The sequence below is a fragment of the Lynx canadensis genome, chromosome A1 (genome assembly GCF_007474595.2).
Source record: "Lynx canadensis isolate LIC74 chromosome A1, mLynCan4.pri.v2, whole genome shotgun sequence".
Taxonomy (NCBI): Eukaryota; Metazoa; Chordata; class Mammalia; order Carnivora; family Felidae; genus Lynx; species Lynx canadensis.
Window position 1 is genome coordinate 185,101,699 of NC_044303.2, and position 27,635 is coordinate 185,129,333.

Genomic DNA, 27,635 nt, shown 5'->3' on the forward strand with positions numbered 1-27,635 from the left:
TTATGCACTCTGGAATCTGAACCAAGACTCTAGAACCAAACTATCTACTACTCCACTAAACTGCATTACACCATGTGATAAACTATACCACACACTAAATATAATGTAATAGTTTTAAGAATATAAAGTGCTTCAGGGTCACTGCACTGCTGCAGGCTCAACTCTAAAAAGTAATCATTATTTGTAGGGAGACCATACATTCTAGTTTGCCTGTGATATACCTGGTTTATACCTATTTTTTGAGGGGGGGAGGGGACAAATATATTAATAGACCTACCTTAACCCTAAAAGGTATCCTAGTTTAGACAATAAAGTATATAGTCACCTAGTTTTATAAGACTATAGCCAAGTATAGTGCCAATAAACTCTAGGCACTCAAAATGTGTTGTTCAATATTTTTAAAATGATGGTGAAGCCAAGAACCCATGCCCTGCCTATAGCTTGACAAGTTTATGTTTAAGGAAAGTCACCCACAGCAATATATATCATATGCTGCTCTGAAAAATTCAGTATAAGAACATTCTAAGTATTTGCACATTCAGAAAAATGAGGTTTTACAATTAAGAGTTACGTTAGTTACTATGATTGCTTCTGTCAATGAAATAAAAGTTATTGACTAGCACTACATTTTAAATACTGCTAGTTTTAGAAGCTTTTTGAACTCTGAGTACATTTATGCTGTTTCTAGAATTTCCCCATGTGATAAAAGGGACTTAGGTACATGTCTCCTTTCCATATAGCAGTCAAAGAGACAACTTTGTAGGAATGGGAGGTCTTCCACTTACAAGAGGCCTTCTGTCCTGGGCCATATCTAACATCTCCACTGTATGTATGTATGTATGTATGTATGTATGTATGTATGTATGTTTATTTGGTTTTGTTTTCCCTTTTTATATTTATTTATTTATTTATTTATTTATTTATTTATTTATTTATTTTTATTATTTTTTTTTTACTTAAATTCAAGTTAGTTAACATACAGAGTAGTAGTATCAGTTTTAGGACTAGTATTTAGTGGTTCATCACATCCATATAACACCCAGTGCTCACCTCAAAAAGTGCCCTCCTTAATGTCCATCACCCATTTAGACCATCTCCCCACCCACCTCCCCTCCAGCAAACCTCACTTTGTTCCCTCTATTTAAGAGTCTCTTATGGTTTGCCTCCCTCTCTGTTTTTATCTTATTTTGTTTTTTCATCCCTTTCCCTATGTTCATCTGTTTTGTTTCTTAAATTCCACACGAGCGAAATCATATGACACTTGTCTTTCTCTGATTGACTTATATCACTTAGCCTAGTACACTCTAGTTCCATCCACATTGTTGCAAATGGTAAGATTCCAATCTTTTTGAGCACTGAGTAATATTCCATTAATATGTTCCATTATATATATATCACCTCTTCTTTATCCATTCATCAGGCGTTGGACATTTGTGTTCTTTCCATAATCTGGCTATTGTTGATAGTGTGGCTATAAACATTAGGGTGCATGTGCTCCTTCCAATCAGCATTTTTGTATCTTTTGGATAAAAGGTAGTACAATTGCTGGGTTGTAAGGTAGTTCTATTTTTAAATTTTTGAAAAACCTCCATACTGTTTTCCAGAGTGGCTGCACAAGTTTGCATTCCCACCAAGAGTCTAATAGGGTTCCCCTTTCTCCACATCCTTGCCAACATCTGTTGTTTTGTGAGTTGGTAATTTTAGCCATTCTGACAGGTGTGAGGTGGTATCTTATTATGGTGTTGATTTGTATCTCTCTGATGATGAGTGATGTTGAGCATCTTTTCATGTGTCTGTCAGCCTTCTCAATGTCTTCTTTGGAAAAGTATCTATTCATGTCTTCTGCGCATTTCCTCACTGGATTATTTGTCTTTTGGGTGTTGCATTTGATAAGTTCTTTATAGATTTTGGATATTAGCCTTTTATCTGATATGTCATTTGCAAGTATCTTATCCCATTTCCTTGAATGCCTTTTAGTTTTGTTCACTGTTTCCTTCAGAAGCTTTTTATCTTGAGGAGTTCCCAATAATACATTTTTGCTTTTGTTTCCCCTGCCTCCAGAGACATGTCTAATAAGAAGTTGCTGTGGCCAAGGTCAAAGAGGTTGATGCCTGTGTTCTCCTCTAGGATTTTGATAGTTTTCTGTCCCACATTTAGGTCTTTCATCCATTTTGAATTTATTTTTGTGTATGGTTTAAGAAAGTGGTCCAGTTTCATTCTTCTGCATGTCACTGTCCAGTTTTCCCAGCACCATTTGCTAAAGACACTGTCTTACTTCCATTGGATATTATTTCCTGCTTTGTCAAAGATTATGTGGCCAAATGTTTGTAGGTCCATTTGTGGGTCCTCTACTCTGTTTCATTGATTTATGTGTCTGTTTTTGTGCCCATACCATACTGTCTTGATGATTACAGCTTTGTAATACAGCTTGAAGTCCAGAATTGAAATGCCTCCAGGTTTGGTTTTCTTTTTTCAGGATTGCTTTGGCTATTTGAGGTCTTTTCTGGTTCCATACAAATTTTAGAATTGTTTTTTCTAGCTCTATGAAGAATGCCAGTGTCATTTTTATTGGAATTGCACTGAATGTGTAGATTGCTTTGGGTAGTAACAACATTTTAACAATATTTGTTCTTCTAATCCATGAGTATGGAATGTTTTTCCATTTCTTTGTGTCTTCTTCAATTTCTTTCATAAGCATTCTATAGTCTTCAGCATACATATCTTTCACCTCTTTGGTTAGGTTTCTTCTTATGTATAGATCTTGGTGCAATTGTAAATGGAATCAGTTCCTTGATTTCTATTTCTGCTGCTTCATTATGGATCTATAGAAAGGCAACAGATTTATGTACATTGATTTTATATCCTGTGGCTTTGCTGATTTCATGGATCAGTTCTAGCAGTGTTTTGGTGGTCTCAAGTTTTCCATGTAGAATGTAGAATATCATCTGCAGAGTGAATGTTTGACTCAGTCCTTGCCAACTTTGATGCCTTTTATTTATTTTTCTTGTAATTGCTGATTCTAAAACTTCCAGTAACATGTTGAACAACAGTGGTTAGAGTGGATCTGGCTGTCACGTTCCTGACCTTAGAGGGAAAGCTCTCTCTCGGTCTTTCCCCATTGAGGATGATATTAGCTGTGGTTCTTTCATAGATAGCCTTTATGATGCTGAGGTATGTTCCTCCTATCCCTACTTTCTTAAGGGTTTTTATCAAGAAAGGACACTGTATTCTATCAAATGCTTTTTCTGCATCTAGTGAGAGGATCATGTGGTTCTTATCCTTTCTTTTGTTAATGTGATGTATCACATTGACTGATTTGCAGATAGTGAACCACCTCTGCAGCCCACAAATAAATCCCACTTGATCATGGTGAATAATTCTTTTAATGTATTGTTAAATTTGATTTGCTAGTATCTTGTTGAGAATTTTGCATCCATGTTCATAAGGGAGACTGATTTGTAATCCTCCTTTTTAGTGGGTTTTTTTGTTTTGGAATCAAGGCAATGCTGCCTCATAAAATAAATTTGGAAGTATTCCTGCCATTTCCATTTTTTGGAACAGTGTCAAAAGAAAAGGTATTAACTCTTATTTAAATGTTTGTTAGAATTCCCCTTGGAAGCCATTTGGACGTGGACTCTTGTTTTTTGCCAGATTTTTTGGTTACCAATTCAGTTTCTTTACTGATTATGGGTCTGTTCAATTTTTTTATTTCTTCCTGTTTCAGTTTTGGTAGTTTATATGTTTCTAGGAATTTGTCCATCTCTTCCAGACTGCCCAATTTGTTGGCATATAATTGCTCATAATATTCTCTTATTATTGTTTGTATCACTGTGTGTTGGTTGTTAGCTCTCTCTTTCATTCATGGTTTTATTTATTTGTGTCTTTTCCTTTTTCTTTTTGATAAATCTGGCTAGGGATTTGTCAATTTTGTTAATTCTTTCAAAGAACGAGCTTCCAGTTTCACTGATCTGTTCTTTTTTTTTTTTTTTTTTTTTTTGATATCATTGATTTCTGCTCTAATCTATATTATTTCCTTCTTCTCCTGGTTTTGGGCTTTATTTGCTGCTCTTTTTCCAGCTCTTTACATAACACCTCCATTTTAATGTGAGATGTGGTCCAGCCTAGGGGTGTAAGCTCACAACCACAAGCTAAAGATATCTGCTATTGATTGCTTTAATCACTCCTAAATCATCCTACATGCTACTGGACCATTTATGAAGGCTGACAAAAAATCACTATCAGGTGTTTTTAAATTCATAAGGAGGTGAGAGAGGAGATGAATCTACCTATCAGTCTCCATTACTCATGTTGCAGATGTTTGTTATGTAATGAGATGGTGCACTTTTGCAGAATTCTAAGAATGCAATTGATGCAAATTTTTTTCTCACATTATATTTCTTTCCCCAAAACTGCCCATAGTCTTATTTGACTTGTATTTTCTACTCTATGACTATAATTACATCATATATTAAAAAGTAATAAAAAAAATGTTCCCACTTGAAAAAAAATACAGAAAGTTACGTTTCTCTAGTCACTTCTGATTAGCTCTAATCTGGCTCTCCAGAGGGAAAGGACACGACATTGAACATTGAGTTTCTCTATTCAGAAAGCCGATCCTTAATAGCACTGAGAAAAAAAAAAAAAGATTCTTTTGATCTTGTATTTTAATCTTAAATTTTAATTTGCACTATACAATTTTAATAACTGTCCTCTAGGTTTCAAAGTGAATAGAATTAAGTATTTTGTGCACGTTGCATATTACACATGTAACTTCAGATTCCTTTGTATCTGCAAGAGCTTTGAAGACTGCTTATTAAATTAGTAATGACCACCAGTCAAGGGCTGTCAACCTCTTTTGTACACTCATGAGCCTTGGCCACAAATCAAGAATAGATGTTGAACTCCTTTTTTGTTCCCAAGCATAATGTAATGATATGGCCTATGATTAATAAACTCATGTTTCACACAGGATTGTAAATAACCCTATCTTTTGCTTTTTCCAAGCTATGTTTAATACATACAAATGAATAAAGATATCAATCGATGCTTATACCACCCAAGAGTCTGATCATCAAACTCTAACATTAACAAAAATAGTACCACTTCTGAGCAGTATACTCCTATCCTTACCATCCTAAACTAAAGCAAAGTTAATGTTCTAACAATGCAAAGACAAGGTGGCTATTTCACTTTTCTGTTTTGGTTTCTTGTTTTGCTCTTGAAGATGAGACAATGTTTAAAATTAAAGAATACACGTTTAAGAAATTACATCCTATACTCCTTGAATGCATGTGAGAGAATATGAGTCTAAGTTTATTTGGAAGCTAGCATTAAAAACACAAAGGTGTGCCATATGATTGACAAACATTTTACATTTTTCCAAGAAAGTATGTTTCCGTTCTTTAGTTCGCTAAAGGAAAATACACTGAAAACTCACTATATGTTACACACTGTACTAGGAGCTGAGGAGATACAAAATTTTATAAAACAGTAAGTTTCGTGTAGTAATTCACTGTTCACTAGGAAGTGTCATAAGTGAAAGAAGAGCAGTAGACTAGAACAAAGGTGATTGGGCATTACCCTGAGGGGCAGAAAGCTTCAGTGAGGACAGAAAGCCTGACTTGGAGCTTAAAACATAAAGAGGAACTCATCAGACAGGTAAGTGGAGCAAGGGCATTCTAGGCTGCCCTCGAGTGAGGATAAGATACAGAGGCATGAAATTTAAGGCCTATTAAGGGCCTTTGAATTATTAGTATTACACGAGGACAAGAGAAGAAATAGGAGATGATGCTGGAGAGGAAATCAGGATTCTATTGTGTGTGTGTGTGTATGCGTGTGGGTGTGTTCATGCACATGAGTGTGGACATAGGTTAGAATTAAAGTGGCTAACTAAACAATGTGTATATCTAAAACATAATCTTGTATGAAAAGAGAATGATTGCTATTATGTTCCCCTCCAATAGTCAAGGCTTCAATGCACCCACTCCCAATATAAGGAAATGCAAAATGGTCCAGAATAAGGTATTCAATGAGTACAATCCATTTCTATTAATGATGGTAAAATACAAATTATAATAGGTTTATTATCATGATGATTAACACTAATGTCAACTCAACAAATTGTCTGATACACTTTATTGAGTTACAACTTACACATTGTAAAATCAGATCTTTTTAGTGTGAGGGTCTATGAGTTTGAAAAAAAGCTACAGTTGTATAACTATCCTGACAATCAAAATATGGTACAGCTCCACCACCCCCCCAAAAAAAAAATTTCCTTACAACCATTTTAATCACTTTCTTCCCTACGCTTCCACAGCCCCTAAATCAGAGCAACAACTAATCTGTTTTTTGTCTCTTTAGTTTTACCTTTTCCAGAATGTAGTATGAATAGAATCACACAGATCGCAGTATTTTGAGTCTGGCTTCTTTCATTTAGCCTAATGCATGTGAGATTTGTTCACATATGATGCACATGGACACATGCATCAGATCATTTGTTTTTGTTGCTGAGTAATTTTCCACTGTATGGATGCACCACACAGTTTGTTTATACACTCATCAGTTTAAAGATAGTGGTTTAGGTCCAGATTTTGTCAAATATTAATAAAGCCACTATAACCATTACATAAAGGTTTATGGGTGAACATAAGTTTTAATTCTTCTTAGGTAAATATTTTGGAGTAGGATTGCTGGGCCATATGTTTTTAACTATGTAAGTTACTGGCAGTTTTCCAAAGTGTTCCATTTTGCATTCCCACCAGTAATGTATCAGAAGTCCAATTGCTCTGATCCCCACCAGCATTGGATTTTGTCATATATGATTTTTTAAAGCCATTTTAATAGGTATATAGTGTCACAACATAGTTTTATCTGCATTTCCCTAATAACTAATGATATTGAACATATTTTCATGTCCTTTTTCACATGCATTTATCTTCTTTGGTGAAGTGTCTGTGCAAAACCTCTGCCCATATTTTCAAATGGGCTGTTTTCTTACTATCATAATTTTAAAGTTCTTCATACATTCTGAATATATATCTTTTATCAGGTATGTGTTTTGCAAATATTCCTTTTAGCCCACAGATTTGCATTCTTTTAATAATGTCTTTCAAAGAGCAGACATTTTTTAATTTTGAGGAAGTCCAAATTATTTTTTCTTTTTTATGGTTGTCATTAATGTCATATCTAGGAAATATCTGCCTATTCCAAAACCACAAAGATTTTATTCTATATTTTCTTCTAAATATTTTATAATTTTGGGTTTTAGGTTTAGGAAAATTTTTAAGGTAATTTGCATGAAAGATGCAATGTATAGGTCTAGATTCACTTTTTACAAATGGATCTCCTATTTCCAACACAATATTTTTGAAAAAAACATTTCCTTCTCCACTGAATTTCCTTTGCACATTTAACTAAAATTAATTGGCCACTCTAGAGAAGAGTATGGAGGTTTCTCAAAAAAAAAACTAAAAATAGAACTACTCTGAAATCCAGCAACTGCACTATTAGGTATTTTCCCAAAAGATACAAAAATACAGATTCAAAAGGATACATACACCCCAATGGTTATAGCAGCATTATCAACAATAGCCAAACTATGGAGGGAGACCAAATGTCCATTGATTGATGAATGGATAAAGAAGATACGGTATACGTATACAATGTAGTATTACTCAACCACTAAAAAGAATGAAATCTTGCCATTTGCAACAATGTGGATGGAGCTAGACTGTATTATGCTAAGCAAGATAAGTCAATCAGAGAAAGACAAATACCATATGATTTCACTTATATATGGAATTTAAGAAAAAAAAAACAGATGAACATACAAACCACAAAAGACTCTTAACAAAAGAGAACAAATTGAGGGTTGATGGTGGCAGGTGGGTGGCAGATGGTCTAGATAATGATGGGGACTAAGTGGGGCACTCACTGTGATTAGCATTGGGTATTGTATGTAAGTGATGAATCACTGAATTCTACTCCTGAAACCAATATTGCAGTGTATGTTGGCTAACTAAAATATAAATAAATAAATAAATAAATAAATAAATAAATAAATAAATAAATTTAATTGTCCATATAGAAAGAGCTGTTTTGGAATTCTTTAATAATACTTTTTTAAATAAAACTCATAAAATGATGGAATTTACTACAGTTCTACTAAGCAAGCTACCTAAAATACACATGAAAAATGAGAAGCCCAAACAAATACATGAGGAGACGGGGAGAGAGAGGCTTGACAGAACACTGATGGCTCTACAAACCTGAGATGCCCTATACAGTAACACAGAGCCACTCTTCTTTGTTAAACGACTATTTCCACTGGGCCATTTTTCTTTATTAGAAATATCAGGTTGGACTCTTTTCCCATGAATTCACTGCCTTAAATCAAAGCTGACATATCACCCAGGAAAGCAGCAGAGACAACGATTTGACCCATGGTGGGTAAATTCATTAGGAACCAGCACATCTCAGTACCATAGGATGAGTAAAGAACAACTTTTCACAGCTGTGCACAGATCTTGCAAGATGTTTTTTTTTCTTTCTCCTGACTCACTTTACATACACTTGTAGCACAGTCTCTCAGAGAACATTCCAATGAAAGGAGACTTCTCAGATGCAAAGCCTTTGTTCTTAGGTAACAGTTAGTCATGTCTTAAGTATCCAAATCCAAATCCAAATCCTCATCCAACATCTACTTGTATGCCATGCTCCTTTGTGTGATTAAAGGACATAATTCATACAAAAGTTATCTCTGTTTTACAGGCTGTAATTCTCACTTAATTAGAATATAATTAAAACCAAATAAGGAAACATGAAGATGAATAACTTTATAAGTTATTTTTTCTTTGATAATCAGCCTAAACTTGGAAAATGGTTTTGAGAATTTTGATAGTAAGCCACTGTTGTGTGTGTGTGTGTGTGTGTGTGTGTGTGTGTGTGTCTTCCCCTGAAAGGCACTCATACAGAGAGCATTTTAATTTTCCATGGTATTGCTATTTTGACCTCTGAGACCTTGCAAAGTAAAGTATTTATGATCCTGGGCTTTTTTATGGTATTGTTTCAATATTTTTGTAACATTTGTATTTCTTGCTGATGTTTTTGGCATTAAAAATCACTCAAGCTGTGCTGAAATATAATGGTATTCACTGAACCATACCATGGAAGGATAATTCAGTTCAGTGAGGTTATTCTAGCTCATCATGTACACAAAGGATTGAAAGAAATTGTAGAAGATTCTCAGTTCTCTACATGGGCAGCATTGAGTGGTTTTTTTTTCCCTCTAATAACTTGACATAGAAAAACCTTCACTTGAATATAAAAATATCCAGCTTTAAGTCTTTAGAGCAAACCAAAGGAACAATACAATGGCATAAGTATAAGGAAGCAAAGTACTGGTGAACAGTTGCTCTGGATCACTAATTTCATCTTAGTCAAACAAAAATCAAACCTCAACAAATGGCCTTCATTTCCAGTTTCAACACATCCCTATCAAGTCCCCTAAATGACTAGTCTCAAACTCCATTAGAGTGGTGGAATGTGCCATTATAAGTATAAACCAGGATGTATACTTAAGTTGTTCCTAACTATAGATATTCATAATGCCTGAGTTTGACTGTTATGCTTATACCATTTTGTATCTACTTTGCAATTTCTATCCCAAGAATAGAGCAATGCTTTCTGTCTTTTGCCACTCAGCTTCAGATATCAATTACATATCACCCAATATTATTTGACTTTTTATATATTTTTCTCTTTTGATTGGTTCATCATTCAAGTTTGGCCTTGATTATACAACATTAACTTCTAAGGGATAAATACAAAAGCTGACTGGTCAAAGCACTAATATTTGTATGTCTAAAGACAGAGAGATAGATAATCTTTAATAGACATATCTTTTTCTTCAATTGCCCAAGACAAATACATTTTGAAATACAAATGAATGATTGAGACCTTAAATTGAGTGTACATATCTGATAGAAGCCATAAATTCCTACTGAAGATGAAAACCAGATCTTCCAAGGTTTACTCCCTGTAGGTAAGTAAAAGTAAATACCATTGCAATATTCAAATACAGGAGACTGCTTAAACACATGGGCTCTTGGATCTGACAAAGCTAAGTTCAAGTGATATCCTGCTATGTGTCTGCTTGGTGACTCTGGGCAAGTTTCTCAGTCCCTTTAAAGCTCAATTCTGTCATCTGTAAAATGGGTATAGTAATAGTTTGGTTTCTGGTTCAGTTGCTATAGCAGACTATAAAATAATACTGACTCAAACAAAATAAAAGTTTCTCTCAAATGACAAGCTAAGCATTACACGCTAATACAACAGCTTTTTGGTGCCAGGGACAGGGCTCATTCTGTCATATGGCTCTGCCATCCTCAATATTTCAGCAAAAAAAAAAAAAATGCTGCTTATGCTCTTATCATTTCCATGTATCAGCCAGTGAAAAAATGAATAAATAGGAGGTGGACTCCAAGGTGCATTTTTGTAGGTACACTACAAAAATAATCATCATTCTCCACTCTTCCCATATCTATGCCTCTTCACAAGGTGACTTTGTAGTAACTTCAGAAAGTATTTATTTTTCTACTCCTTGAATGCATGAGTGCCTTGAGTCTTACTTTATAACCAAAAGAATGCATCAAAAATGAGTTCTGGGGGCGCCTGGGTGGCGCAGTCGGTTAAGCGTCCGACTTCAGCCAGGTCACGATCTCGCGGTCCGTGAGTTCGAGCCCCACGTCGGGCTCTGGGCTGATGGCTCAGAGCCTGGAGCCTGTTTCCGATTCTGTGTCTCCCTCTCTCTCTGCCCCTCCCCCGTTCATGCTCTGTCTCTCTCTGTCCCAAAAATAAATAAACGTTGAAAAAAAAAAAAAAATGAGTTCTGGATCTAGATTTCAACAGGTCTCATTGCTCTCTTGGTGCCCTGACAGGCACTGTGTAAATGTGCCCAGATTAGCCTGGAATAAAGAAAGACATGTAGCCTCAGCTGATAGTCATTGCCTCAGGTGATGGGCAGCCTCACCTGATCTGATAGCTAATCACAGATGTAAACTCAGATAACACCACAATACTCCATTAGCTGAGCCCAGCCCAAATTGCCAACCTGCAGAATTATGAGTAAAAGTAAATTATTGTTGTTTAAAGTCACTAAATTTGGAGGTGGCTTTTTTGGCAGCAAGTGATAAAAGAAAAAAAGAAAGCTTTCCTTTTAATGCTATGACTCAGAATCTGCACATATCACTTCTACTATTGTTAGCCAAATGGCCATAGTAGCTGCAAGGGAAGCTGAGAAATGCAGCTACAGCTAGGTTACTATTACTAAAGGAAGAAAAGGGGAATGTGGAGAATTTATACTGGCAGACAACTAGTTCTTTAGCCGGTTAAGATAAAGATTCAATGTGAAATTAAGTGTAACAGTCTTGTCTCAATAACCAGAACCTAGAAAGGGTCCAATAAAGGTTTGATGTCATTTATATTCAGAATCGTAAATAGATGACATTTGTTTAAAGGGTCACAAAGAAGAGTCAGGAATGTCAAATTGTCTGTACCTATATCTGGTTTCTCCATTATCTTCCAGCAACCCTTCTCTTGTTCCAAACTAAGTTCAAGAATCACAATGGAAGAAGATCCATAGAGAGAATATGAAGAGTGACGTTGAAACACTGCATCTACTACTGATGTGATATGGACAAAGTCTAGATGTCTATTAGAAAAGATTAGATAGAGCTTATGGCATAAAGCCAGGGGATAGGACTAAAGGAAGTCCTTTCAATTTCATCATCTGTCACTGTACAACAAATAGAGAATGTCACTGGGCAACTGTCAGAACTCAGAGTGAAAAGGGCTTTTCTGTTTTTCTTTTTTTTTTTTTTTTTTTTTTTTGGCTGTTTTGCTTGCTGTTATTGGAGTTTTGTTAAATAAATTTTTTAAAAAGGTAGTGGGTGTGGTAGTAAACTATCTTGGCCTTGGGGAGAGAAATAAAATAGGTGTCCATTTCCTACATCCAATTTATGTGTCTTTTTACAGTTGTAATGGAAAAGAAATGAACGATAAGAGCAGAATGGGAGATGGGCTGTGAGAAACTGACAGAAAAGAAATCTAAAAATAAAGCCTTTGAAAGAGTTTGATGGATGTGTACAAACCCCACCCCCCATAAAAGATGATCACTTATTAACCAGCTACATGATTACCTAATGGTAAGTGTAGAACAAGTGAGAATACATTAAAAAAAACTTTAGTTAAGAGCACATATTCACCTGTATTTTGAAATCCGATGTTTTGAGTTATCCCCCAGACTACTGGCTAACCTCACTTTTGGTAAACAGTTATTATTGTGTGAATCACCTCTCTCTCCTTCTAGAGTTTCTACAAATTCAGAATTTGCTATTTTAAGTCAAATGCTGAAACAACCTGAAAAAGTATAACTAAGGGACTCTAGATAGAAGAAAGATTAAATAATCAATAAGTAAAGTGACACATGCACAAAAGAATGAGACAGCAGTGAGATGCAGGGCATGCATGGGCCATCTTGTGAGTGGCAGTATTTACAGAATATGTCCAACTGAAACACAAGGAAGGGTTTAAGGTCAACAACTAGAAAAACAGAAAGCCAGAAGAAAGAAGGCTTTGTCAGGAGTCATATATGGATAAGGCCTAAAAGCTAAGAGTGGTGTGTTGAAAGGTGAGCCAGAGAATATAAAGGACATTCCAAAGAAGAATAACTTCAGAAATCGGAGAAGGATCGTAGACCAAGACAACGGCAGAGAGAAAAGGAAGATGAATAGCTCCAAAGCACATCTTTAGGAATATTTGTTTTATTCACAATGATTAAGAAGCAAATACCTATGTCACCCACAGCAGTTGGTACTTTAAAATATGAGACACTGTTGGTATAACTATGAAAGGATTAGGAAGTTGTAATATACAGCACAAGAGGAACCCAATCAAAGATTAAAGCATGATACCCAAAAGATATAAGTCATCATTTCCAGAGAATATTCTAAGGATTACTAGTCTCTCCTGAGGGTAATAGATATTACATAAAAACAATATAAAACACATCCAGGTTATATGTGGTTCTAGAAGTGTCTTTCCTGCAGAGAATATTGAGAGCTAACATGCCTTATGATACTCCAAAAGGGAAGTGTGTGGTAAATACCTGTTCTTTGTTCCTCATCATCACCTGGTCACTTTTCATTTGGGGAGCAAAATGGTTGCTTGCATTGGGATTTTCCATGGGAGGGCTCAGGTTACATCCCCTCTCCCAAACTAGTGGACACGTGACCAAGTCAAGGCTAATCAGGTTCTCCCTCCTAAAAATGTGCTGCTTTAACAGATGGACATAAGGATAAAAAATTGCCCTGAAGCATCATTGCTCTATTCCTACTAATGGACTCTCCCTTCTTTGCAAGGTCTAGTGATTCAGGTTTCCTTAGAGGTTCTGAGCTTTCCCAAATTCTTCTATGAATTCCACTCAGGCTTGACAGCCAGAGTTCTTTTTTTGAAACTAACTCACTCTGAGGGGAGCAGTTTGCAACACTTTACAGATACACTTGACTCCAGATTTTTTTTTTCCTTTTTGGCAAAATAGCACACTACATGGGTTATCTTCAGAATACATAATGCTGTAGATAATAACAGAGGGCTTTTGGAACATATTAGGGGAAGATAAACTGTACTCCATGCTTATATTCACTCATCACCAAGCAAGGAGTACCAACACATCCCTCTCATCACATTCTTGCCACAGTGAGCATTAAAATGGCGATAATTATGGTGAAATCATCACACAAAGATACTACATTGGCATCAGGATCATCAAAGGTCAGATGACTCCTAGTCTGAGGAGAAAGGTAATGTCCTCAGCAAAGTATAGGATTTACCAGGGTATGATATTTAAAAATGACTATAGAGGGAGCCCTGAGCTTACCACAAGGCAGGACCTTCCTAGAGAATAATAAGCCTAGGGGAAGTACCTCTCACAAGTCTACTCCCAAAACCTAGTAATGTGGAAGAATTTCAGGAAAAAACAAAAAACCTTCTTAAGGATATTCACTTATGAAAAGCAAAATTTCCCTAATATAGGGCACAACAAAGAAATATTCCCCAGATAAGAAAATAGGGGGAAGAGGAGGGTCCAAATGGAAAGAAAGAATAAAAAGGTACCACAAGAATATACCCAAATCATATTAACTCTGTATTTCTACAAAAACATGTCTAGAAACAACAATAGTATTCATAATGTTCATGACTATTGCAAATAATATGATTATTATTCATAATATGATTTTGGTTCTATTCCATTTATATTATAAGCCATTAACCCCATTACACAGATAAAAAAATGAGTTGCATTCTATTCTCTTTATACTACAAGCCATCATACCATTATAGAGATGAGAAAACTGAGACAGGAAGGTAGGCTAGCATTCTAAGGACCTACCTCTTTAACCCATTTAAACTTCCCCTCAGTTAATTCTCTTTCCCTAATTGTTTTCCTCTCTATCCCACAAAAAATGCAAATCATCCATAGCAATAATGATGGTAAAAGGAAATTGTATATAGATTTGTAGGCATAATATGCCTACACATATATACATACTCAAACATATTCAAAAGGATGCCTGAGAAGAGTGGAGTGAGGCCCTGAAAGGGATAGGAAGAAGAAATGAAAAAATAGTCTTGAAGAGCACCAAGAAACATACCTTTCTCTGTCTGGATAACAGTAAAATTAGATATGTTTTGTGGTAGGTATTGAGAATTTTGAGGAAATGCAAGCTTGAAGAAGTTCTTGGAGAAGTACGCAGAGTCACTGGAAAGAAAAAAACAGCAACATGTTTTCTGTTTACTGAGTCTTCTGACCTGGACTAGGATCCCCTTTTCTACTAACTCATCTTTTATCCATGTAGGATAGAGATATTTGTCTCTGATGGAAATGAAATGAATGCTCTTAGGGCAAATCAGTTATGTGCGGTTGCACTGTGTTCACATAAATTCTAACAACTCTTCCCAGCTCTCACAAGAATACTTTTTGCAATTTAAAATTTTTAAAATTTTATCATGAACTTTCAGTTTGGTCAGGCTTTGTCAGGACTTCCAATGTCTTTATTTTACCTTTATTCTAAATTAATGAAGACTGTTTCAAAATTAGAAGTCGTCTTCATCAGGTACCTCAAACTCAGATGACACCAGAATCTAGGCAAATGGCATAAGTGAATAAAGCAATCTATGTGTGAAAAAAAATTGTATGGTCATCTTGGTCTGCCTACCATTTGCCCACTTTTCAGAATGGCCTGGAGGCAGAAACCAACCTCCCAAAGAAATGTTACCACAAAAGTGCAATGATAATGACAAAAAACAACACTGGTCTTGATCTCAGAGAGATAATAAAGCATGGGTAGGTACTGTCACAAACTGACAAATACTTGATCATCTAAAGCTGGCAGCTGCTACCCAGCCTTACCTATATGTGCCATGCCTGAAGTGTAGATTCCAATACTGTCAGATGTTCTGAATTTTTAAGCAAAATGTGGTGGATACCAAAAATATCCCCGCTTCCTGTGTCTATGCCCTTTGGCTTATAACTATATAATGTCTTCATACTCGAACTATGGGATTTCCTATGTCCTTCTTTTGACCAACAGAATCAAGTACAAGTGACAGTAATGCCAGAGTTTCTAAACCTAGAGCTTAAAGTCTTACACATTTCTGCATACTCTTATTTTATTTTTACCATCAGCATGAGAACACATATTTAAAAGTCAAGGATACAGAGAAAAGACAAATTGCCCTAGCTGAAAGCCAGATGTGTGAGCCTGCCAAGATCAAGGAAGCCACATAACTAAACCTCAATTTATCCTAGACACATGAGTAATAAACTTACTTTTTGCATGCCACCAAAGCTTTGTGGTTGTTTGCTCTGCAGCATTATCATGGTAGTAGATAACTGATACACACATCCAGGTTCCTAGGTGAAATCTTCTGACTTTCACGATTTGTACCTGAAAGAAGTTCTTGAAAAACCATCATGCTGAGTTCCCTGGGGGGGGAGGGGGGGGGATGTTTTCCATCTATTTATTACGTTTCTTGGCCTCCACTAGCTTTCCTTTTCTAACAACCTTTCCTTTATCCATGTAGGGTATAGGTATTTTGCCTATGATGAAAGTTTTTTTTTTTTTTACATTAGCAACAAATTCATGGTTTTTAAACAATGCAACACAATTCAGACACAATGTTCTGTGAATTGAACCCAGACCACACACCATTATTTAGCGGTCTCTATTAGTCTAATCCCTTCATTTTACAGTTAAGGAAAAGGCATCCCTATTTTGGAAAATATCTTTTCCAACATGAAGTAGCTGGACCTCAGATGAGTTGATTCACCTAATTTGATCACTTTTTAAAAAGCATCTTAGTGTCTTCCTTTGAGTGCATGGGTATTTCCAAAATCACTCAGGTCTTCCCTCCCCATCATTTCTGCAACTTTGTTTTTGTCCAGAGGCTAGATCCACATCAAGAATCTAAACTACATTCATCTCTACAAACTTCATCTGAGCACTGTCAGCTACTATGTTCTGAGCAAGGGTTTGAATTCTCTTTTTTCCCAGGAAAGGTAATACTTCTAAAAATGTGCTTGAGGCCACAAACTTAGTATATTCTTTCAGCATTAAACTCACACCACCTCTCTCTGCAATACAAATGAATAAATGATGCTTCTACTTTAAAATGGAATAATTTTTACACAATGCTGACTAAGGCAAAATTCCCATGAAATCTGGTTAATGCTGGTCTTGGCCAAGCAAAAAACAAACTTAGGATAAGAGCAGACAGGCAAATTGTAATAAGGTATGTGTCCATTCATTTAGAAAAAAGTTTCTCTTTTACAGAACTACTGAAGGAGAAACCAATTGAAAGTTGTGATTATTGTTTTAGCCAGGATTCATAAAGAGACTGAACAGCTGCGCACTTTATTAGATCTAATCTAAATACCTGCTCCTTGTATTTTGTGCTGGGAGATATTTATGTTATCACTTCAACTTTATACTAACCATCAGGAAGAATACTCCCCATAGCTCTGCCGACTCAAAATAATGACTTGTAAGGGAGCCCTAATGACAGAACAAGGGGCAATTATAGACCCAGCATGAGACTTAGAATAACTGTGTGATGTATTTTGTGCACTTGATTGACCTCATGTTCAAGTTCGTTTGTGCCTCACTGTTGTAGACACGGCCTATGCCTCAGGGTATATGCCTTGTTAATTTCAATATAAAAAGACAGAACAGATTAGATCAGATGGCTCAAACAAAAAAACAAAGGGCACCAGTGCTTGGCGGAAAAGTGATGGCACATTGGGGTCTACCAGAAGGAACCATCAAATATCTTTCAGGGAAGAATGAGAAGTTAGAATAATCAATATGGAATGTTAATTCATTTCCACTCTTGGGAGAACTAAAACAATGTACATCTTCTCGTGTCTACATAATTGTGGTGGCTCCCGGGAGGACTTAAAATTTATTGTAAAATGAGAGGGATAGGAAAACAAAGAGAACAAGAATTCAATATAAAATAAGGTTACTGTGAGATGTCCGTAGATTATATTGCTTTACAGCAAAATCATTTGGCCTCTCTTCTGTATATGTTACTTTGAAATACATTCCTGCTGTGCTGTAATTCACTGAATGATAGAGTGAGGAAGGGAGTCTCTTTTCCCAAGGGGTTGTTTATAAACCTAATTCTAAACATGCTTACTTAAATGGGAGGAGGCATTAAAAGAAGAGATGCAGTAGAAGAACTGTTGTTTGTTTGTTTTATCAATGTTAGTGTTTAGAGAAGAAGAAGAAGAAGAAGAAGAAGAAGAAGAAGAAGAAGAAGAAGAAGAGGAGGAGGAAGAAGAAGGAGGAGGAGAAGAAGAAGAAGAAATCTTGATTTGTTGTGTACAAAATTATAGAGGGAGTTCAAGCACAAAGCGATATTGCAGACTGACTTGAAAACAACATAGAATAACTGGCACTTATGCAATTTCTCAGAAACATAGCTTTGATTCTAAATTGGTTGAAAAGAGGCATTCCAAAATAGTCATTTCATCAGTCTTGGTTGTTTGTTAATAGTACCATCTAGCTAACTCCGCCTACCCTTTCAAAGTGGTTATTAGAAAAACCTTACAAAAGCCTTGGTGAAAACTTGAAATCAATGTTTTCTAAATGATACTGGGAACCACATCTTTTCTCTTCTATTGTTAGCCATGCAATCTTTGAGAAAATGCATAACTAATATGTAATATTGAAGGGGGAAGCTCCTAACTCAGAATATACAAATAAACTGCCAACCTAGTGAGGAATACAGACACATACTGCCAAGTGATTACAAACTGGAACATGGGAATCTATTCCATATTTATCCAGCCTGAAAAATTTAGACTGGAAATGGTTTATAACTAAAACCATAGGAATTTGAGAGCTATTATAGAAAAAGACAATATGTTGATATTTCCCACACCTATTTTTACCTCAAATGTTAGGAAAAGAGTAGGAAATGTAGGTTCAAACATGCAGTACTTTTTTTAAAAGTTGATTTTCAATAGGCTGCCAAATTTTTTTTTTTTAATTTTTTTTTTCAACGTTTATTTATTTTTGGGACAGAGAGAGACAGAGCATGAACGGGGGAGGGGCAAAGAGAGAGGGAGACACAGAATCGGAAGCAGGCTCCAGGCTCTGGGCCATCATCAGCCCAGAGCCCGACGCGGGGCTCGAACTCACAGACCGCGAGATCGTGACCTGGCTGAAGTCGGACGCTTAACCGACTGCGCCACCCAGGCACCCCTAGGCTGCCAAATTTTAAAAAACAAATATTAGTAAGCTCTCTTCAAAACAGTAGTCAGATAAAATATACTGATTTTAAATAGAATGTAGAATGGATTTTCAGATTTCCCTGAGAAAATAGATTTCTAACTGAAAGCTCTTGATTTAGGAAAGATATTTCTTCTCCACTGAGGCAATATCCTCTGTTAACACAGAGTAACTAATAAGATGCAGGCAATCCTAATAAAACAAACATAGCACATGTGACTGATTCATTAATTTTAGACCACTGCCTTTCAATTTTACTTTAACAACACTGGCACCACTATTCCCCCCAATTAAACCAAAGAGAAAACTCTCAGAAATAAGACAGATAATGGTATTATTTTATAGTGTATGTCTTTAAAGAAATATAAATGCACTGATTTAAAGTCATTAAGTTAGAAAAATAAAGCTATTTTCATGATATCAACAATTAGAAAGTCCAAATGCAGACACAAGCCTTGTCATATAACAGCCTTTGATTTGCCCTCTTTCAGCATTTCATTCAACTAAAGTTGAAGAAAGTTGGATTAAAAAAAGTCTGTGATTTGGACATATTTTGGCCAGAAAGCATCTATTCATCATTCATCCAGTAAGGTGATTTTCCTCTGGAAGATGCCTCCCCAATTTCTAGTTCACACATTTGGGGATATTTGTAGTTCCACCCATGGCATGTGACTCAATTCTGGCCAATCAGACTTCTTTATTTTTCCTGGCAAGAATTGCTTCGAAACAGAGTATCTGACACAGTTGAGATTCACAAAAGAAGCAAATTCTGAACATTTTCTTGCGATTATTGGGAGAGTCACTGGATTTGAATCTGGAAGAATTTGGTCTGGAGCTAGTCGCAGCCATCTTAATATTATATAGAACCCTGAGAATGATTCCACCAAAATAGAAGACATCTCTATAAGATAAAGTGAAAATAAATTCTGATACATTCATTTACTAATTTATTTATTCAGCAACTATTTATTGGACATTTATTATGGGCCATAAAAGTTACGGATAAGGTAGAAAATAAAATAACAAATACTCTTGCCCACATGATGGATGGCTTACTTTGTAGTGGGACTAATAGTAATTTAAAAAAAAAAAATAATTTCAGAGTGATGTGAGGCCCTGTAAGAAACAAAGCATAGTAAGAAAGCTCATGACGAAGTGGAAGTGCTATGTTGTCTAATGCCAACTACTACATGTCTTAGATCATATCTGTTCTTTACATTTTTTAAGGATTGTTAAAGAGATAGAGAATATACAACATTAGCAACATGTGGCTATAAAAGCCTAAAATATTTACTGTGTGGCCCTTCATGGAAAAAGTTGCTAGTCTCTACGAAAGTAGTTCACAAGAATTCCTTCAGTCCCTCTACATGCCTGACACTGAATTCTATCAAAATGTAGAGTCTATTTTTCCACTCTTTGTACCTCGGCTGAGCTTGTAAGTATTTTTGGCCAACAGAACGATGCAGAAGTAACATTCTGAGAAACTCCCAAGCCTCCGTCTTAAGAGGCCTTGTAGCTTTTCCTTTTAGTCTTGGAAATGAGACCCCACGTAAAGAAATCTAGACTATCCTGCTATAGAGAAAGGCCTTAAAGAGAGAGAGTATCTGAACAATGAGAGACCACATGAGAAAAAAAAGCTATAGACAGGAGAAATGAAGCCTCACAGGCCATACTAAGGCCCTCAACCAATTAGTGAAGCTATGTTTGATCCTCTGACCCCAATCAAGATACTCTGGCCAACAGCTACCCTGCGAAAGGAACAGAGATAAACCATCCTCACGAAACCTTACTGGAATTCCTGACTCACAGAATCATGGATGAAAAAATAATTATTGATTTAAGCTGCTAAGTTTTGGGGTGCTTTGTTTTGCAGCAATAGTAAGGGAAACAGAAATTAGAACCAGAACTAGAGTGCTGCTTTGACAAAAACCTGGAACACACAGCATTGCCTTTGCAACTAGGTGACAGATGGAGGCTTGAAGAAAGCTGAGAACTACTAATGGAGATTTGAAAAGCATTGGAAAAATTCTATTAAGGACTGGGGACAGGATGACCTATGATCCACAAACGTGAAACATTTGGCAACACTTGTGACTCTAGCTAAGGTTTTTAGATGTAAGTCTGAAAGTGCCAATCAGTTTCCTGTTGTGTTATGCATGATCAAGTATAGCAGAGAGACAAACTAAAGAAGAATTGCTACATATATAAGCATAGTTTAGAGGAAATATAGAGGACCCAGGACAGTTTTTTCAGTCAGAAACATGTTCTCAAAGTAAGAAATGGCCTCCAGATGAAAATAAAATCAAGAGTGTAGCCATAAGATCCTTTGTTTAAAACTCAGAAGAATTAGAGTTATGTTTATTACACCCTTCAGTGAAATTAAAACAAGTATAAATAAGAATCTTAAGGCATTGCCCTAAATCAACCTGGTATGCCCAAAGTGGAGGGGAAAAAAAGTTATCAATGTGACTTTGGCACACAGAGTGAATCCCTATAAGATATATGAAAAGTCCACAAATATTCTACGAGATCTATACTGGTAGGAGTACTACTATCTTGGATTGAATGGGATTGAGATAGATGAAAATGAAAAGAGGCCTATGGGCCCTCAAATTTATGCAGATAGACAACAGGAGGTGGGAGCTGTTAAACTGCAAACAGAAATTCTCAAGGCACAAAGCCATGCGTCAAGGAAAACTGCACTAGAGAACCCCTGTCAGGGAGCAGAAAAACTAGGCTCTACTAAAGAAACATTGTCTTGATTAGGGAAACAGGTGACATGTGACTAGATGGTTTTAGAATGGTTATGGACCAGTGACTGCTATGTGTCTTCCTTTCTCCCACTGTTGAATGGAGTGTCTACCATAGTTAGCCTGCTCCTGTATTGCATTTGGTGTGGGAGAGGATATCTTGACTTTTAGTTCACAAAACTACCATCAAGAAGAACTACATTCATAGAGACTTTTCCTCTCCAGAGCAGTTGTATATTACAAGACACTGTATGTTGGGCCCGATGCTATATTTGGATAGGGGTTGGAGGTCTTGAGGGGATGAGTATATTTTACATGTGAAACAAATGAGAAAGGGTATAGCCATAAGGTGGACTGTGGTTGCTTATCTACAAAAATCATCACCAACAATTATCTAATCCCTGTACACAAGACAGAACTCCCAACAAACAGGGAGTCTATTTTACCACCACTTGAATACATGGTAATCTTATGACTTGTTTTGACCCAACTATGAATGAGGTGAAAATGGCATTCTGGGACTTCTAATCAGCCCTTAAAGGCCTGATAGCTTCAGCTTTCACTCTTAGAAGAAAGCTATTATATAGCAAAGCCCCGTGAAGCCACATAGAAAGAGAAGTTCCAAAAGATGAGAGAATTTATGAGGAGAGAAGCCAAGTGGGGAAGATTTGAGGCACCTAATCTGACAGCCTACACCAAGGCTCCAGACTAGTGAGAGAAGGAATATTGGTTCTCTAGCCCCAAACAACCCACCCAGCCAACACTACATAGAGGGAAAGACAAGCTACTCACTGAGTCTTACTTGATTCTGACACAGAGAATCATGGGCAATTGATAGTTGTTTTAAGACACTAAGATTTATGGTAGTCTGTTATGAAGTAATAGATAAAAGACACATAGTCTATTTCACATGGGGTGGCCAAAGAAGTTCACTGAAGAAGTGGCATTTCAACTGAGGTCAAAATGATATGAATAAGAAAACCAAAAGATTGAACATTCCAAGCAAACAGACAAACTATTCTAGAAACTTCATGAAGTTTACTGAAGCTAGAGTGGTGTAGAAAAAACAAGGAGTAGAAAGAAATGAGATGAGTAAATGGGAAGAAACTAGAAAAAAAAATCAGATATTGTTAGACATTTTAGTTCATAGAACAGAATTTGAAATTTATTCTAAACCCATGTTAGAGTTCCTGAATCAAGCATACTACTTTCAGAAATTTTAAGTTTAATAAACTAATAAGTTATTTTTTTCTCTCTTACATCTCAAGGAGTCTTAACTAAACAATTTGATTCACTGAGATGACTGACTGTATCGTAACAGTATTTTAATATCTTATACTGAAATCTTAGGATAGTATTACCAACTATAAAAGGTAAGATACCTAATTTCTGCACAAAAATGAGATACCCTGAAAGTAACAACATACTACTGATCTCCAGTGTGTTCAGATTTGGCAGATTACTTATGCAGGTGCTTTCAGAATGTATTTTAATTAAGTTTTAAGACATACTTGTATTTACTTCTGTGGCTACCATTAACAAATTACCACAAACTATGCTGTTTAAAACAATAAAACTTTATCCTCTCACAGTCTTGGCAGCCAGAAGTCCCAAATTGTTTTTTTGGTGGGGACACCATTCAACCCAATAAAATGCTAAAAAAATATTTTTTTAAGTCAATGGAAAAAAGTAAAACACTGTGGAATTCCCGAAGCACCAATGAAAGGAACCAAGTTTGAAAATCATGACTTTAATTTCAAACGCATACGGTACTTCATTTTATTTTTAATGTTACAATTTCATAGGATGATTAATTTAGTTTAAGAGGGACCAACAGTTGAAGAAATCATCTTATACTTTAGGTATTGCATACCCACAGAAGCAACCTACTTAAAACATTTGAAATTGAAAAAAATCATTTTGAGAGTCTCAATACTACAGATGCCGACCTCTATCTCCACACACAAGAAATACTTGTTTTCATCTTACTTTCACTAGAACCATCCTCACTCCATTTACAATGTGAATTACAACTTATATTGCTACCCTCCACGCCTGAAAGTGACTCAGTAGGGAACAGAAAAGTGAATCACTGTAATATAGACAAGCTTGGTGATATCTGTGAAGCAAACAAAAAGAGCATCCTGTGAATACTTACTGTCTCCTTTTTTTAGGCTTCATCCAGTTGAACAGTTGAACAAAAATTACTGTAGAGAAACAGAGATTAAAAATAACATTGAAAAGCAGTATGATATGATTATGCTAATTTAAAACTATATTTAATAGCAATTTCATTTCTGGCTACAAATACAAATAATGGGTCCATACTTCCAACACAAGGAATGTTGGCATATCCTTTATGTTTGCACATTTCTAATTCTCACGTCTAAGAATACTGAGTTGTTCAGAATGATTTCTGTTCCAAGTGACAGAAAATGCAACTCAAATTGGATTTGGGGGAAAAAAGCAAAAACAAAACAAACAACAAAAAAATGTAGTAACTTAATTAAAGAGTCTAGAGTTTCAATTATAGATGGAATCAAATCCCTAAATGATCAGGTCCCTAAATAACCTCCCTCCATATCTTAAATTTATTTTCCTATATATTGGCTTTATTCTCAAAAAAAGGCTCCTTCCATGATGTATTCCTGCAAATCGGGGTTACAGTCTTTCCGGTTCTCACTGTTAACTATGATGTTATTTGAACACTTCAGCAGAAGTCTTAGGTTTATTCTGGTAGGAACATGTGTCCAATCCTGAACCAATCCCTGGAGGTGCAAAGATAAAATGCTCTGATTGGTCAGGAGTAATATATATGCCAACCCTGGAAACTTCAGTAAAGTCAACCATCACTGGTGAAATTTAGGTTTTTCCCTTTCATTTTCATTATAATGAAAATGTCATTATCATCTTATTTTCATAATTTTCATCACATTTAATTCCTCTTCAAGGAATATCCTTTCTTATATATATCTCTGTATTGTTTTCTGATTATTTTGATAGAATAAATTCATAGAAATAGTAATGTTGTGTTAACATATATACATAAATTTTGAGACTTTTAAAAAATATATACAAAATTGCTTCACAGGAAGTGGTATCAATTTCAATGAGTAGTGTATGAATTTGCCTTCACATGGTCTTAATGTATTTGGGTGTTATCATTTTTACTAATCTTTCCTACAATAGAAAATAAAATTAATTAATTCATATTTATACATCATTGAGCACACATGTTTTTTGCTGAAACTTGTGAATTTGCAAATATGAAAACACTTTACCTCAACATACTTCACCAAATATCTTTTATATAACTACAATACCATAATCATAACCAAGAGATTTAATTTTGATATTATTTAATAAAAAGTCCACAAATATTTCCAATTGGCCCCAAATATCCTTTATAGCTTTAAAAAAATCAAGATTTCAGTTAAAATCACACCATAAGATATAATTACTCTTTATTTCTTCCTCCCCCAAACAGGTAACTTTTCTTTTTCTTGGATTGGATTAGCTAGGACTTCCAGTATTACATTGAAAAGAACTGGTAAGAGGAAACAGTCAAGAGAAAGCTTCTAGTTTCTCACTGTTAAGTATGATGTTAGCTGTAGGTTTTTACAGATGTTCTTTATCAAGTTGAGGAAGTTACCCTCTATAACTAGTTTACTGAGAATTTTTGTCATGAATGCATACTGGATTTTTTCAAATGCTTTCTCTGTATCTGTTCATAGGATGTGATTTTTCTTCTTCAGCATGTTGATGGGACAGATTACATTAAACTGATTTCTGAATGTTGAGCCAGCCTTGCATATCTAAGAAAAATCTCACTTGGTCCTGATATATATCATTCTTTTTAAATGTTGTTAAATTTCTGTTTATGGATTGCTCAATTTGCTAATATTTTGTTGAGGATTCTTGCATCTATGTTGATGAGAGATATTACTCTGTAGTTTACTTTTCTTCTAATGTCTTTATATGGTTTGGGTATTTAAGTAATGCTGGCCTCCTTGAATAAGTTAGGAAGTATGTTCTCTGCTTCTATCTCCTGGAGGAGACTGCAGAGAATTGTTATAACTTCTGCCTTAAATGTTAGTAGAACAGGGAACCAATCTGGGCCTAGGGCCATTTGGAAAATTATTCATTATTGATTCAATTTCTTTTATATACTAGAGAGAGAGACAGAGAGACAGAGAGAATTATTCACATTGTATATTTCTTCTTCTGTGAGTTTTGGCTGATCATGTCTTTCAAGGAATTGGTCCATTTCATCTATGTCACTGAATTTGTGGGAAGAAAGTTGTTCATTATATTCCTTTAGTATCCTGTCAATGACCTTAAGATCTTTAGTAATTATATTATTTTAATACAATTTCTTTAATTTTTATTAAAGTCAATTTAATTTCTATTATTAGTGATTTGTGCTATTTCTTTTCTTAACCTTGCTAGAAGCTTATAAATTTTATTAATCTTTTCAAAGAAACAGATTTTAGTTTTGTTAATTTTCTAAACAACTTTCTGCTTTCAATTTCATTGATCTAGTCTCTAATTTTTACTATCTTGTCTTCTGCTTTCTGTAGATTTAATTTGATATTCTTTTTCTAGTTTCCAAAGGTGGAGGCTTAGATTAATGATTCTTGATCTTTCATCTTTTCAATATATGCATTCAATGCTCTAAATTTCTCTCCAATGCAGTATTGATTTTACTTCATCACACAAATTTTGATGTTGTATTTTCATTGTTTCAAATTTTTTTTTATTTCCACTTGCGATTTCTCTTTGACCTATGTCTTAAAAGTGTATTTTCATTTCCAAGTATTTTGGGATTTTCCAGCTATCTTTCTGTTATTGATTTCTACTTCAATTCCACTGCAGTCTGAAAAGAAACATAGATTTTCTACTTTTTTAAATTTAAGGTGTGCTTTATGACACCGAATGTGGTCTTTCTTGGTTAATGTACTATATGAGCTTAAGAAGAATGCGTATTCTGCTGCTGATGGATGAAATACTCACTACATGTCAATTATATTCAGTTAAATGATGGTACTGTTGAGTTCAACTATGCCCTTACTGATTTTCTGCCTGCTGGACCTGTCCATTTCTGATAGAAGGATGTTAAAGACTCCAACTATAATAGCAGCTTCATATACTTCTCCTTACAGTGATCTCAGTTTTTGCCTCATTTTGACATTCTATTGTTAGGTTCACACACACTAAGAATTATGTCTTCTTGGAGAATTACCCCATTATCATTATGTAATGCCTATCTTTATCCACAATAAATCTTCTTGTTCTGAAGTCTGCTTTGTCTGAAATTAATATAGCTCCTCTCTCTTTAATTAAAGTTAGCATAGTATATCTATCTTTCTCCATCCACTTACTTCTAATCTATTTGTGTATTTATTTTTAAAGTGGATTTATTTTATACAACACATATTTGCAACTTTCACACATACACACACACAAAAAACATCTTGGGTTTTTTAATTTACTCTGACATTCGGTCCTGAATTTATTATTTTTTATTGAAGTGTGATTAACATACAGTATTATATTAGTTTCATGTATACAATATAATGATTCAACATTCCTATATATTACTCAGTGCTCATCATGATAAATGTACTCTTAATTCTCTTTATTATATCCACCTCTCCTTGGGAAACCACCAGTTTTGCTCTTTGTATTTAAAGTCTGTGGGGCTTTTTATTGCTTTCTTTCTTTGTTTTGTTTCTTAAATTCCACACGAGTGAAACCATATGGTATCTATCTTTTCTGACTTGTTTTACCTAGCATTATGTCCTCTAGATGCATCCATGTTGTTGCAAAGAGCAGGATTTCTCACAGACTGTAAGTCTGAGTTCTCTCTTGTCCAGCAAGAGAATGGACCCAGAATTAAATACAAGAGAGGCTAATGTCTGGGAGGAGACAAGAGCACCAAACAGGGGTTTTGTCACCATATTTATTGAGTTTACAAGATAATACCCACATGTTGAACATGAAGAAAACAAGATCTCACATAGGTAAA